Genomic DNA, 6,835 nt, shown 5'->3' on the forward strand with positions numbered 1-6,835 from the left:
GTTATTCTTACCTTGTGATTTTGCTTCTTTTACTAATTTTTGTTGAACTTGGGCCATTTGTTATTATTATTATTATTTTAAACTATGAATTTGGTATTCTGGTTTTTGAGGCAAAATTTTCTGATTTGGAACACTGTTTGCACTGTGGCCAACCTCCTGGTGGACAACCAGAAGTCCAGCACCTGCACTGACCAGCCACTTTATGGGGGAAAATATTGGCATACCACCTCCACAAAGACTGACAGACCTGGGTACCCCTTGGGGTGGCACATTCTGCCCCATGGGGTCTCTATGTGTCATAATCCACCCAGCAACAGTGCATTTGTTGTCTTCTCCTGAGATGCACTAGAGGGCACTATTATCTTTAGGTTTTTTTCAATGTTTAATCAGGAGCTGTGGAAGATTAATCTTTGGAAATCATTACCCATGCGCAAGACAGGGGGTGTTTAGCTAGTCACTGATGCTGACATAAGCTGTGAGACTCGATTTTCATGAGAGAAAGCCAGGGGACTCTCTATATCTTTCCCTCATGGTCACCCCTGCACAGATTCTCCCACAGTGCCCACCTCTGGTCAGGGAGACTTCCATTTCCCTCTGTGTCATCTGTTAATCTGATCTATTCCCCTTGCTCCGCTTGTAGTACACATTCTCCAGGTCCTAGTGCCCGTCTATCTTTGGCCTCAATGAGATTCAAGGGCACTTTCTTTCAGTGCCACAGTTTCCCTTCACACCCGTCTAATTGTAGGGGCAATGAACTCCCATGGCTAAATTGTATCGCCTTATAAAAACTGGGCTACAGCTTCCTAAGATTAGTTCTCTTTCTGTGTTCCCTGTTTTGGGGTGTTGCCCAATTCTGTCCCAACTTGGTTGCAATGAGAAAGTGCTCCCAATGTTATCCAGTAGGTTCTCCCACTTTCTGTGCCATCTCCACTCCTTCTGTCTCCTGCTTCTGGACTCACCCAGACTCTCCAACTCCTCAACTGCCATCTAGAGTTCTCATATCTCAGTGTGTGCTTGTTTTTATTCATTGTTCAGTGTGTTAGTTGCTAGGGGAGGAAATGAGAGCATACACTTACTTGACCATCTTGCTCAGCCCACTCTTGCAATATATTTTATTTCAAAAAAGGTGAAGGCGGAGAGTTTGGCATTTTCTAAATTTTTCAAAGAGTTAGACGTTTGTCTTTAATGTAATATAAAACTATTGGATATTTGTAAATATAGAAGTGAAATAAACTATTTCTCTACTTTTTAAAAATCCCTACAGATAATCTAGGATTAATGGCTTGTAGGAAGTTAAGAAGGGAGACAAGTAGATTCCTTTGGTGAAAACTACTAAAGACCAACTTAATGACAATGATTACTCAAAGAGAAAGCACATGTAAAACTGGCTGTATTTTGGAGATATTTACGGATACTTGTGACAGGTGATAGAATAACAAATAACTTTTATATCTTTGTTTATGCAACTGAGTAAATATGAAAATCATTTATTGATACTAAGAAGACTATTCAAAGAAAAATGTTTATGGGTGAATATGAGTCATCAAAACTTATCCTGTATTAATCTTCATTTTGATATCTCTGAGTTTTGGATATAACACTTGAAGTAAACTGAACTTTTTTCTTGATATACAGTATTATTTTCAATACTTAATGGAACTATATTATGTTTATACTCAAAAAAATGAGGATGCATTTAGATAGTAGCTAATATTTTTAACATTTTCCTCATTAACAATATGATAATATTTTCAGAATATAAACCTTAACTTTTCCATTACTTAAAATAACATTGTTAAGGGGAAGTAAGAAATGATATTTTATACAATTCCTGAATCAAAGAGTTTGTTGTGAGGATACAGTAAAGGCAGTTATGATATATTTTGAGTTCTTATATTATTAACCATAACTCAAAGTCAAACAATCATGAGTATTGAGTCACTAAATATAGGCTTCTACTTCTCCATCCTGATTGATACAGTGTCTAACGGGACATTTTTAAAATATATTTTTCTGACACCACCAGAGAGCAAGTGAATCAGAACACATCATTTCTATATTAACCCAGACGTTACTGGAAAGCATAGAAGAGACTGAAAATCGTAGAGCAGGCAATGGTATATTGACTTAAGAGGGAACCTGGAGAGCAAAAGCAGTTTACAATCAGCTGATAGTGGAAAGGTTGCAGATTGAACCCACTCAGCGGCTCTGCAAAAAAAGCCTACCTATGTACCTCTATAAAGATCATTACCAAAAAAACCTTATGGGGCACAGTTCTACTCTGTAACACATTGATTTGCCATGAGTCAGGCTTTGAAGCCATGACAGCTAACAGCAACAATAACAACTGACTTAAATCACACTCAAAACGAATGAACAATACACATGAAATTTTTTTGGAAATAGGGCATACATGGACAAATACTTATTTGGATTATATTGAGTGTGAAAGCAATTTAGTGATGATTAATTAACTGCCTAATTGTTTCCATGATATCTTTGTTCTGAACGATGTAGATAAGGGAAGATGCTAAGGAAATTCCTTAATCACAAATGTGATCATAATTACAGATACAACAATGTCATATGATAAACTAAATCAGAGGTAGTGGTGCTGTTCACAATGCATTAATTTTCACAAAAACTCTGTAAGGTTATATGGAAGTCCTGGTGACATAGTGGTTAAGACTTCAGATGCTAACCAAAAGGTCAGCAGTTGAAATCCAGCAGGTGTTCCCTGGAAACCTTATAGCACAGTTCTACCCTGTCCTAAAGAGTTGCTATGAGTTGGAATCAACTCGACCGCAACGGGTTTGGTTTTTCGTTTATATATATACATGTATGTGTGTATATGTATATGTATATATATACCCATGGTCGTTCTGTTTCCTCCGACTCATAAGGACCCTATATATATTTATGTATTTATACATATATATATATATATAGTCAAATATAAAAAGTGACTTTGAAGGATTAAATAATTTTCCATGTCAAACAAAAACTTAAGTGATAAACTCCTAACTCAAACCCAGGTCTAAAACAGAACATGGGTGAAAACCAAAAATCCAAATCCATAGCCACTGAGTCGAGTCTGACTCATAGTGACCCTATAGGATAGAGTAGCACTGCCCTATAGGTTTCCCAAGGGTGGCTGGTGGATTCAAACTGCCTACTTTTAGTCAGCAGCACTCCTTGTTTGAGCATTGTTCACCTCGCGTCTTCTCACTATTCCTTAAACAATAATGGATAACAACTATTTACATAGCATTTACGTTGTCTCAGGTATTATAAGTAATCTGGAGATGATTTAAAGTATAAGAAAAGTTGTGTGTAGGTTTATATGCAAATATTGTGCTATTTTATATAAGGGACTTGAGCAGCCACAGATTTTGCTATTCCTGGGAGTCCTGGAGCCTATATATCATGGATACTGAGGGAAAACTGCATGATTTTAATTAATGCATATTGTAAACCTGGTTTTTAAAATGGGTGTCACAAATGTATGGATACTCATGGAAATGAATGATAAGGTTTACGCTAAGTGATATAACAGGTTATACATTATAACTGACTAAATTAAATTAACCCGAGCAAAAGTTCTTATTGAGGGAGAACACTGCAAAATGAAATTATAGAATTATTAATGGAACGATCTGCTGTCTGTTAATACATATATTAGTTAAGTAATTTGAGCAGAAACTGCTGACAACATTGCAAGTGATATTTAACTTGGAAATAATTTTCACTGTTTGGAAAGACAAGGTGTCTTTTTTATCTAGTGTTGCTATAACAGAAATACCACAAATATATAGCTTAACAAAGAGAAATTTATTCTTTCACAGTCTAGGAGGTTAGAATTCCAAATTCAGCGTGATGGCTCCAGGGGAATCTTGCTCTCTTTGTTAGCTCTGGGTGAAGGTCCTTGTCACCAATCTTCCCCTGGTCGAGGAGCATCTCAGTGCAGGGAGCAGGGTACAAAGAATGCTCTCTCAACAGGGTTCTTCATTCTTAGTCATAGGAGGTCCCCCTTCTCTCTGCTCACTTCTTTCTCTTATATCTCAAAAGTGATTGACCTAAGATACAACCTAATGATCTGGATTGAGTCCTGCCTTATTGACATAACTACCTCTAATCTTGCCTCATTAACATCATACAGGTAGGATTTACAATACCTAGGAATATCATCAAACAAACCTTTTGACTTCTACTCAATTCTGACTTATAGGACAGAATGGTAGGCAATCTGACATTACGGAGAATCATGGGGTACACAAGTTGACACATATTTTGGGGGGGATACAATTCAATCCATAACAAAAGTTATAGTTAAATGTTTGCATCTGTTGAAATGTGATTAACACTGCATAAAAAATCAGTTCTTATATATTTAATTGATTCTTTAATGAGTGAATAATTTACACAACAATCTTCTTAGTGCCATTATGACATCCTTGTTCCTTAGACTATATATCATGGGATTAAGCATAGGAATTAGGATAGTGTAGAAAAGAGAAATCACTTTGTCAGTTCCTTCTGAATGTCTTGTGTTGGGTCTTAAGTATGTAATAATGACTGATCCAAAGAATAACACCACAACCATAAGATGAGATGAGCAGGTGGAGAAGGTTTTGGCTTGACTTGTGGCTGATGACAACTTCAGGATGATGGAGACGATTTTAGTGTAGGAGCCAAGTATTAAGAGAAAAGGAACCATGACAAATAACACAACAATTATGTAGACCAACACCTCATTTACAAAGGTGTCTCCACAAGCCAGCCTGAGTATTGGGAAAATGTCACAGAAGAAGTGATTAATTTGTTTAGATCCACAAAAAGGCAGAGAGAAAATCTGATATGTATGCTCTATCATAACTGGGATTCGAATAGTCCAGGACCCAGTCACCAACTGGATACAGACCCTGTGGTTCATAACTAGAGGATAGTGCAGAGGGTTACAAATGGCCACATAGCAGTCATAGGCCATCACAGCCAGGAGCAAACACTCAGTGCCTCCAAAGATAAGGGTAAAGCACATCTGTGTAGCACAGGCAACTAAGGAAATTCTTCTTCTCTGGGTCCCCAGATTCATCAGCATTTTGGGGAGAGTAGCTGATACATAGCAGATTTCCAAGAAGGAAATATTTGCCAGGTAAAAATACATAGGGCTCTAGAGAGCAGGGTCCATTTTTGTTATTAGAAATATGGTGCCATTGCTCATCAGGATAATGATATAGATGATTAGAAATAATCCAAAAAGAAACCACTGGAGATGGGGCATGTCAGCAAAGCCCAAGAGAACAAACTCCATCAGTTCTAATTTATCCCTTACTGTATAAGCAACATCTTGATATATGCCTGACACCACTGGACCCCTAGAAGTTTCACTGAGGTGGAAGGTGCCTGAATTTTTGTGGAATTAATTTCCCACCTTTTAGCACACAAAGTTTTACTAATAAGTCCAAAGTCATTGACACTTCTTCCTTATTGGTCCAATCAGCATAATGTCATCAATGTAATGGACTAGCGCAACTTCTTGTGGAAGGGAAAGGCAAACAAGTCCCTGTGGACTAAATAATGACATAGGACTGGAAAGTTGATGTAACTCTAGGGTAAGCAAGTGAAGGTGTATTGCTGACCTTGCCAGCTGAAGGCAAACTGCTTCTGGTGGTCCTTTGAAATAGGTGTGGAGAAACGGACATTAGCCAGATCAATAACTGCATACCAGGTTCCAGGACATACATTAAGTTGCTCAATCAATGAAACCACATCTGGAATAGCAGTTGAAATTGGAGTCACTACCTGGTTAAGTTTTCTGTAATCTACTGTCATTCTTCAAGATCCATCTGTTTTTTGCATAGGCCAAATAGGCTTGATTCTCTGTTCAGGTCTGGGAAATTCTTTCTGATTACCCCTTGGAAAATTGTATTGGCTATAATACTTGAAGTAAACTGAACTTTTTCTTGACATAAAGTCTTATTTTCAGTACTTAATTGAACTACCTTACATTTATACTCAAAAAATAAGGATGTAGATAAAGCGTTGCTAGTATTTTTAACATCTCCCTCCCTAAAAATCTGATAATATTTTCATAATGCAAACCTCAACTTTTCCTTTTTTTGAAATAAAGTTGTTAAGTGGAAGTAGAAAATTGTGCTTTATACAATTCCTGAATCAAAAGTGAGTTGTGAGGATACAGTAAAGGCAGTTATATGTGATTGCAGTTCTTTTATTATTAAGCACAACTTAAAGTCAAACCATAATATAAATACTGAGTCCCTAAATATAGACCTCTACTTCTCCATCCTGACTGACATAGTGTCCAAGGGAAATTTTTAAAATATTTTTCTGACACCATCTGAGAGTAAATGAATTAGATTGCATCATTTCTATATATTAATCCAGAGATAATTGTAAGGTATGCAAAAGATTGAAAATCATAGAATAGACAATGTTTAATTGATTTAAGAAGGAACCTGGATAGCACAAGTGGTTTGCAATCAGCTGCCAGTGGAAAGCTTGGCAGATCAAACCCACCCAATGGCTCTGAAGAAGAAAGTTCTGGCTATCTGCTTCTGTAACGATTATTGCCAATAAAACCTTACGGAGCACAGTTCTACTCTGTAACACATGGACTTGCCATGAGTCAGACTCCAACTTGATGGCAGCTAACACCAACGATAACAACAGTTGACTTAGACTGCACTCAAAAAAGAGTGAACAATATATATGAAAAGTGTTTGGAAATAGGGCATAAATGAACAAAAACTTATTTGGATTATATTGAGTGTGAAAGCAATTTAGTGAAGATTAATTAATTTTCCATTTTTCTCCA

General features: G+C 36.9%; 1 pseudogene; it reads right to left on the minus strand.

Moving 5' to 3' along the window:
* Positions 1 to 4,382: 4,382 nt before the first annotated feature.
* On the minus strand, positions 4,383 to 5,321 carry LOC101344828 (olfactory receptor 10AG1-like; annotated as a pseudogene).
* Positions 5,322 to 6,835: the final 1,514 nt, after the last annotated feature.

This window comes from Trichechus manatus, unplaced genomic scaffold (genome assembly GCF_000243295.1).
Source record: "Trichechus manatus latirostris isolate Lorelei unplaced genomic scaffold, TriManLat1.0 scaffold00236, whole genome shotgun sequence".
NCBI classification, from domain to species: domain Eukaryota; kingdom Metazoa; phylum Chordata; class Mammalia; order Sirenia; family Trichechidae; genus Trichechus; species Trichechus manatus.